Raw genomic sequence first — 7,785 nt, forward strand, 5'->3', positions numbered from 1 at the left:
AGGAGGAGGAAGGGGAGAGAGAGGAGGGAAGAGAGAAGGGAAGAGGAGAGGGAGAAGGAGGGGAGAGGAGGAGGAGGAGAGGGAGAGAGGAGGAGAGGAGGAGGGGGAGAGGAGGAGGAGGGGGGGTATCCCCCGGCACCGGCGGAGAGGGGGCCGCCAGAGGCGGCGCGGGGCGCACCGTCTGGTCTGCGGCGGGGCTGATGGCGGCGTTCGGCCCTGCTCGGGTGCGTCGCGGCCAGAGGCTGCGGTCGATTCCGGGACGCGGGTGTTCCTTTGTTACCTTCCTCCGAGCAGTCGGGTGGAGGCTGCTACTCGCTGTGTTGTGGCCTACTCGGTCTGACGTTTCCCGCGGGTGCCACTCCTTGGGCACTTCTCCAATACCACCTCTTCCCCCGATTCTACCTCACTTAAATGGCTACTTTTTTTTGTCTGTGGTCCCCCACACCACCCTCCCCCCCCCCCATCTTATCTTCTTCTTCGCTTGTGCTGCCTGCGAACAAATTTGCGTTCTTCTAGCTCGGTTTTTTACTTCGCTCTCTCGCGCCAACCCCTTAGACTTTCATCTTTTCCCGACTTAACCCGTGTGCTCGGCAATTTGTCTCGTCCACTCGTATCCTTCCCCTTGGTCAGTCGTCGTCCCTTCTACTCATCTTGACTGTCGGAGCTGTGCCCTTACCCCGCACACCACCGAGGGCCGCAATGGGCCTCTCACCCACTCCCACTCCCCGCCGTCAATAGCTGCCGACCCCCGTTTGTTTGTACACCGCTCGTTCTTGCGCCCCCATTGTCAACCCGTTCCCACTGCCCCCCCCCCCCTTCTTCTGTCGCTCCTCATCCCCCCCCTTTTCGCTTTTCCCAGGTCGCGACACCACTCCTCCTCCTTTCTAAGACTGTCCCTACTGGATGTACATCCCCCCCCGCCCTCCTCCCCGCCCTCGGCCTCCCCCCACCTCGGGGGTCCCCACCCTCCCAGCTCCCTCTTATTACCGGGCGGCTTCTACCTCCCCCCCCTATTTCACTTTCCCCCCCCCTCGCCCCCCCCTCCCCCGGCCTTTAGTCTACCCCCCCCTTGCCATGGTCCCCCCACCTATTCCGGCGCGAATCCCCTTTCCTGGCTTGCCCCCCCGCCCCTACCACTCCCCGTCCGGTCCTTTTAGCATTTTCAGGTGCTCGTTCTTTTCCTTTGATCCATGCGTTTTTCCGCCTTTAGCGGTCCCAGGCCCGCGCTTCCCGTCGTATCAACCTGCTGCCAATTGGGCCCCCCTCGCAGGCTCTACCTTGTCGAGCGGTCTCCTAACGGCCCCATCCTCTGTACACACCTCCCCCCGGTTGTTGTCCCCCCAACCTCCACCCCCCCACGCACCGTTCCTCTCGCGCATTCCATGCGGTCTCTGTTTAAGATTCTTCGAAGCGCACGCCCGCCTCGTGGCCCCAGAACTGAACATATCCGACACATATGCCTTCCGAATCTAGCCGGGGGGAGCGCGCGGATGCGGGGTCCTGGGGGCTCGTGCCACCTGCCCCCCCACCCAACGCCGCTCCGCCGCAGAGTGGCAGCGCGGCAGGGCGTATCCCTGGCGGACGCGACGATCTCCCACGATACACACACTACCTACGCCAACTGACCCAGCGGACCCGGAATCAGCCGCGGAATTCAGACACAGTGCAGAGCGGGGGGGCCGTCCAGAAAGGCGAACACTGTCAGGAGCTGCGAGGCCTGGGTAGGCGCTATTCCCAAGGTGCGACAAAGCGGAGGCACACGTAAGGATCGCGGCTAAGAAACCGAGCCCGAGACCCGAGCGCAGCCCCCGAAAGAACCCACAAACCTCCCCCAAAGCGGCGCGACGGAACGGGGGAGGTACACCGCACGAAATAGACGCCCCCCGTTCAAGTGTGTGGGGGGAAGCGTCGTCTGAAATGGGGATCGCGAGACCTCGGGAAGAGCGAGGCTAGCCGTAGAAGCATTTGACAACAGGGGGCGCACGGGGGGGGGGCAGAACCACGAAGCGAAGCAACGCCAACCGCCGCACTTGACTCAACCCCACCTCGACGAAACCCTACAACACCCCATACCAGCTAACCCGCCCCTGCCACCACCACACCAAAACTCCCCTTCCCCCCACCCTGTATTACAAGTACAGCCAGCCCGAACCAACTCCAACCACCCCAATCACCGACCATCACCAAAAAACGAACCCATGCGGAGAACAGCACAACCGGCCAACAAACCACAGCCAAACGGGGAAAACCTAGACGACCACGCTAACGACAACGACATAAAACCACGTAGGGGCGGGGGCGGGGGGGGCGGTCGTGGGTTCGTCGGGAGCCGCTGGGGGGATCGGGGTAGTTGGTGAGCGTGGGGGGGAGTCGGAGCGCCCCAAGACGCGCCCCCCGCCATCATGATTAGAGTCTGGGTGCGCTTCCCTGGAGCTCAATTGGTCCCTCGCTTGGTGCTTCCTCCCTGTGCCGCTGCAGCGGTATAGTTATCGCCCGCCCGGGCCTCGAGGCAAGGTTGGTCTCTCGGCTGCTGGGGGGAGGGGCTGCGGTCAAGAAAGCCGACAGGAGGGGGAAAGGCGGAACGGCAGGGACAAAGGGGGCGGCTCCACCGGACGCGTGGGAGGGTGGCTGCGACAGACCGCGCGGAGCTGTACACGTAGGAGCGGGTGGCGGGGTCAGCCGGGCGGACGCGGGTGGCGAGGGGTGGCAGGCATAGAGAGGGCGCATGAGACGTACGCGAAAGCAGAGAGCGGGGGACTAGAACAGAGTCAAAGGGCGGTAGAGCGGGGGCGGTGGGGGGGGGCAAGAAACCACAGACAGGGGGGGGGGAGAAACTAAACGACCGAACAAAGCGAAAAACCGCCAAACAGCACAAGAGGCAGGAGAGAAACGGTGATGGGCAGGTTCGCTCTATACCAGTGTGTTGCCGCCCCGTTGCTGCACGCGTTGGGCGGTGTGTGCTGTGCCTGCCTCAGGGAGGAATGGGGGGAAGAGGGTTGGGGGGGGGCCCGGGGAGGGGCGGAAGGGCGAGGCGGCAACAAAAAAAAAAAAAAAACAACGAGAAAACCCCCACAAAACCAGCCAAAACCCAAAAGATAAACAAAAAAAAAAAACCACCACCCCCACACCCCTAAAAAAAAACGTCCCACAAAAACGGGGAGCGAGGCGGGGAGGGAGGGACCCGGAAGGGGGCGTGGCGGGGGGAGGGGGGGAACAACCCAAAACCAACGACACCAACCCCAAAAAAGGCAAAGTCAAAATAAAAACGAAGAGAACAGACAGGCCGAACCAACAAAAAGCGGGTCTCTTCGAGGCGGCGAGAGACGGGGGAGGGAACCCAACGGGACAATTCGACAAGAAACAAAAAAATAAAAAAAAACCCACAACAAGGGGCGGCGCAAGGGGAAGCAAACATGTAAACAGAAAAGAAAGGGGGGAGGGAGGGGGGAGGGCGTCCTCGGGGGGAGATGGGACGGCAGACGGCGACGACGGGAGGGACAACGTCGGGGGGGCTGTGGAGGGGGCGCCCAGTAGAGGGCAGCAGCGGTGGGGAACCCGAAGCCGCATGGGGCCGGCACGAAGAGGACAAGGGGTGGGGACGCGGGAAGGCGACACACGGACGCCATTAGTATTGCTGCGAGGGACGGGGGCCTTTGCAGGGGGATGGGGAGCGAACGTGGGCGGTACAGGCAGACGCAGGGGGAACGAAGCAGGCTCGGGAGGCGGTGAGCACGAATGGGGTGGATGTGGCCGCAACGCACCAGTCGGCGACGCACCGGAAAGGGGAGGGGGGCTGCGAGGTCCGGTACGACGCGGCTGAGTGATGCCCCCCCCCCCCCCCCCCCCGGTACCGTTGTCGGATCGTGCAGTCCCCCACCCCTATTAACGCCTCAACCCGTCTCCCCACCTAGGGTTACTCCGTCCCTCTCTCCCCTACTCGCACTCTTGTACCCTGGCTGGCCTCCGCAGAGTGTATCGTTGGATGTTTCGCTAAAATTCTTTCTCCTTGTATAAGACACCTAATGATATGTCCTCACCCCCCTGTTCCCTTGTCACTCTGACGTCTTGCACGGCAGCGACACTCCGGCAGTGCCCCCCCTGACTCCCTCGAACTATTCTTCTCCTACTCCTCCCCCCCCTTTATGTAGTAACTATCGCTCGCTTGTTTATTGTTTTCTTGCTGAAAGACATGATGCGCGCACCCCGTTACTCCCCCCCTGACCACCACTGTTAGGTTGTGCATCCCCCCCCGTGAGTGGTCGATTCCTCCTAGCCCCCCATCGCCCCCCCCTGCAACCCAATAAATAATTCCTAGTTTTTTAGTTTTTTTGAATTCTGCTTTTGTCTCTGTTTTTCCTTTTCTTTAAGATTCCCTCCCTTTTCTGCCCCTTTCCATGCCCCGACCCCCCAGCCCACCCCCTGTTTTATGTAGTCCCCCCTCGGGGCGGACACCCAACCCTCCCTCACACACACACCCCCCCGAATCATCCCCCCACCCTCATGTACGTTCCCGCCTTCTCCCCTACCCCCCGCTCCCATCCAAACAACCGAAACCAACTCTGGCACAACAAAAGCAAATCAAAACACTTGTGAACTACCTTGAAAACACGACCGCCAGCAAAGCAAAAATTAAACAGCAAACCCCGAATGAAAAATCTACGATAAAATTGTTGTGAAACTGTTCTGGAGTAGAGGTCCCTCAATCAACACCACCAAATGGGTATCCGGCACGCAACCCGATACTTTACATAGCCCGATCGGCGGCCCCCACTTGCTCAAGGCTCCCACCTTTCTCCTAACTCGAAGAACTAACCATGGGTGTGAAGGGAACAAGGGGGGGGGGAATGGAAGAAGGAAAACAAAGGGGGAAAAAAAAAGGGGGAAGCGCGGGAAAGAGTGAAAAGGAGGGAAGAAATGGGGAAACAAAAAAAAAAAAAGGCTTCAGGCGAGAGGCGCCGGGGCACGGCAAAAGGAGGGGGGCAGAGGGGAGATGAAAACCGCAGGGGGAAACGGATTGGGGTTAGCGTCGAGGCGAAACGCTAGGGAGAGGAGAGAGAGAAAGGGGCACGCAAAACTCAACTAGGGACTGGTCCATGCGAAGGCTGTAGCACCAGGCAGCGGAGCGGTATGGGGGCGGGAGACACGCATGTCGGCGGGCGAGTGAACACGCACGGGAAAGAACGGGGGGAGGGGCGGGCTAGAGTGAGTGAAAGTAGGGTGTTCGTTTGTTTCCGCAGTTTAAATTTTATCCACTCACCCCCCCCCACCACAAACACTCCCACACCCCTACCTTCCCGAACCCCACCATTCTGACCACCACAACCAAAACACTTTCCAAGACCCAATACACTCAAACCCAACAAACATACACCACCTTCAAACCAACACATAAAACCCTCCTGTATCCCACTAGCGCTATAAAGAACATATACACATTCACCCACAATAATCTCACCAGCCCCCCCTCCCTCTCAAATAAATAACAACATAACCCCAAACAAATCCCATACCTCCAATCTACACCACCAATAACCACACCCATAAACACAATAACCAAAAAAAACTACTCACTTCCAAAAGTAAAAAATACACCTACCAAAAGCAGCACACTATCTATTCCTAACTCACAAAATACACCCAACCCACCACTCACACATTCCTAAAAACCCATATACCCCATCAAAAACCAAATAACATACCAATCAAAACACACACCAAACCACCGAAGCATCCAAAAAACCTAACCCCAACCTACCTAACACAAACCAACAAAACACCAAACAAAGCCCAACCTAAACATACACCCATCCACACCCCCAAAACCACCAAAAAACCCCAAGACCCTTAAAAACCATCACAACCTACCACACCATTTCCCAAGACACACCCAAGCCAACACGCAAGCCCACAACACCAAACCAGAACCAAATCAACCAACACACCAAACCAAAACACACACCCAACCACAACGACCAACACCAAACCCCCCCGCACACAACCCAAACCACCACAAAAACCACACCCACCACCCACAAAACACCCAACCACACAACAACCCACCAAACCCATCCACAAACAGCAACCACACAACCCCAAACACACACACCACCACCCCCCCAAACCACCACAACACACCACCCCCAACACACAACCACCACACCACCCCCACCCCAACCCACCCAACCCAAAAACCACACCCCAACCAACACCCAACACCACCCCCACAACACACCCCCAACCCAAACCACCCAAAACCCACCAATAACCATCCAAACACACCCCCCCCCCCCCCCCCCCCCCCCCCCCCCCCCACCCCCCCCCCACCCCACACCCCCCCACCCCCCCACCCCCCCCCCCACACCCAACCCCCACACCCCCACACACACCAAGCACACAACAACCCCAACACAACTCACACAACCACCACCACGACAAACACACCCCACAAAGTCCCCAACCCCCCGAAAACAGAACGAACCAATACCCCTCACCAACAACACACACCGTACAACCCACACACCCAAACCCCCCCCCCCCAACAAACACCCCACCACCCTCAAGAATAACCACAGCCATACACCCCAATAGCACCACAAAAAAAGACCCCCTTACAAAGGGAGGTTAAACCCACCCTCAACGTACATAATCCAACGACAAAACCGCCAAACCACCAATATACACAAACACCAGCAGCCAAAACATCCCCCACAACCCCCAAACCGCCAAACCCTCCCATTACACACCAAAACAACCCACACACATACACGCACACCCCTACCGTCTCGTCCCCAACAAAATCCCAAACACAACACATCCCCCCCCCACCACCAAACCAACCACCCCAACCCCTCCCCTCCCCTCCCCCCACACGCGCCACACCACCCCAACCACCAAAACACAATCAATCCCCACCTTACCTCCCAACACCACCCTCACCACCCCCCCCACACACCCCACACACCCCCACCACCCCCCACCCCACCCCCCCCACACCCCCCACCCCCCCCCACCCCCAACACCACCAACACCACACCCCACCACACCCACCCCCACCACCCCACAACCCACACCCCCACCCCACAACACCCCACCCACCACCCCCCACCACAACACCCCACCCCCACACAACCCCACCACCCCCACCACACCCCACCACCCCCCACCCCCCACCACCCACCCCCCCCCCACCACCCACCCCCCACACCACCCCCACACCCCCCACCCCCCACCCCACCCCCCCACCCCCACACCCACCCCCCACAACCCACCCCCCACCACCCACCCACCCCCCAACCCCACACCCACCCCCCACACCCACCAACCCACCACCCACACCCACCCCCACCCCCCACCACCCCCACACCACCCCCCCCACCACCCAACCACCACACCCACCCCCACCCCCACCCACCACCCCCCCACACCACCACCCCCCCACCCCCCCCCCCCCCCCCACCCCACCCACCACCCCCCCCCCCACCACCCACACCCCCCACCCCCACCACCCACCACCCCACCACCACCCCACCCCCCCACCCCCACCCCACACCCACCACCCCACCCCCCCCCCACCCCACCCCCACCCCCCCCACCCCACCCACCCCCCACCCCACCACCCCCCACCCCCCACACCCCACCCACCCCCCACCCCCCCACCCCACCCCCACCCACCCCACCCCCACCCCCCCCCCCCCCCCCCCCCCCACCCCACCCCCACCACACCCACCCCCCCCCCCCCACCCCCACCCACCCCCACCACCACCCCCCCCCCCCACCCCCCCCCAC

The sequence above is a fragment of the Indicator indicator genome, chromosome 37 (genome assembly GCF_027791375.1).
Source record: "Indicator indicator isolate 239-I01 chromosome 37, UM_Iind_1.1, whole genome shotgun sequence".
NCBI lineage: Eukaryota > Metazoa > Chordata > Aves > Piciformes > Indicatoridae > Indicator > Indicator indicator.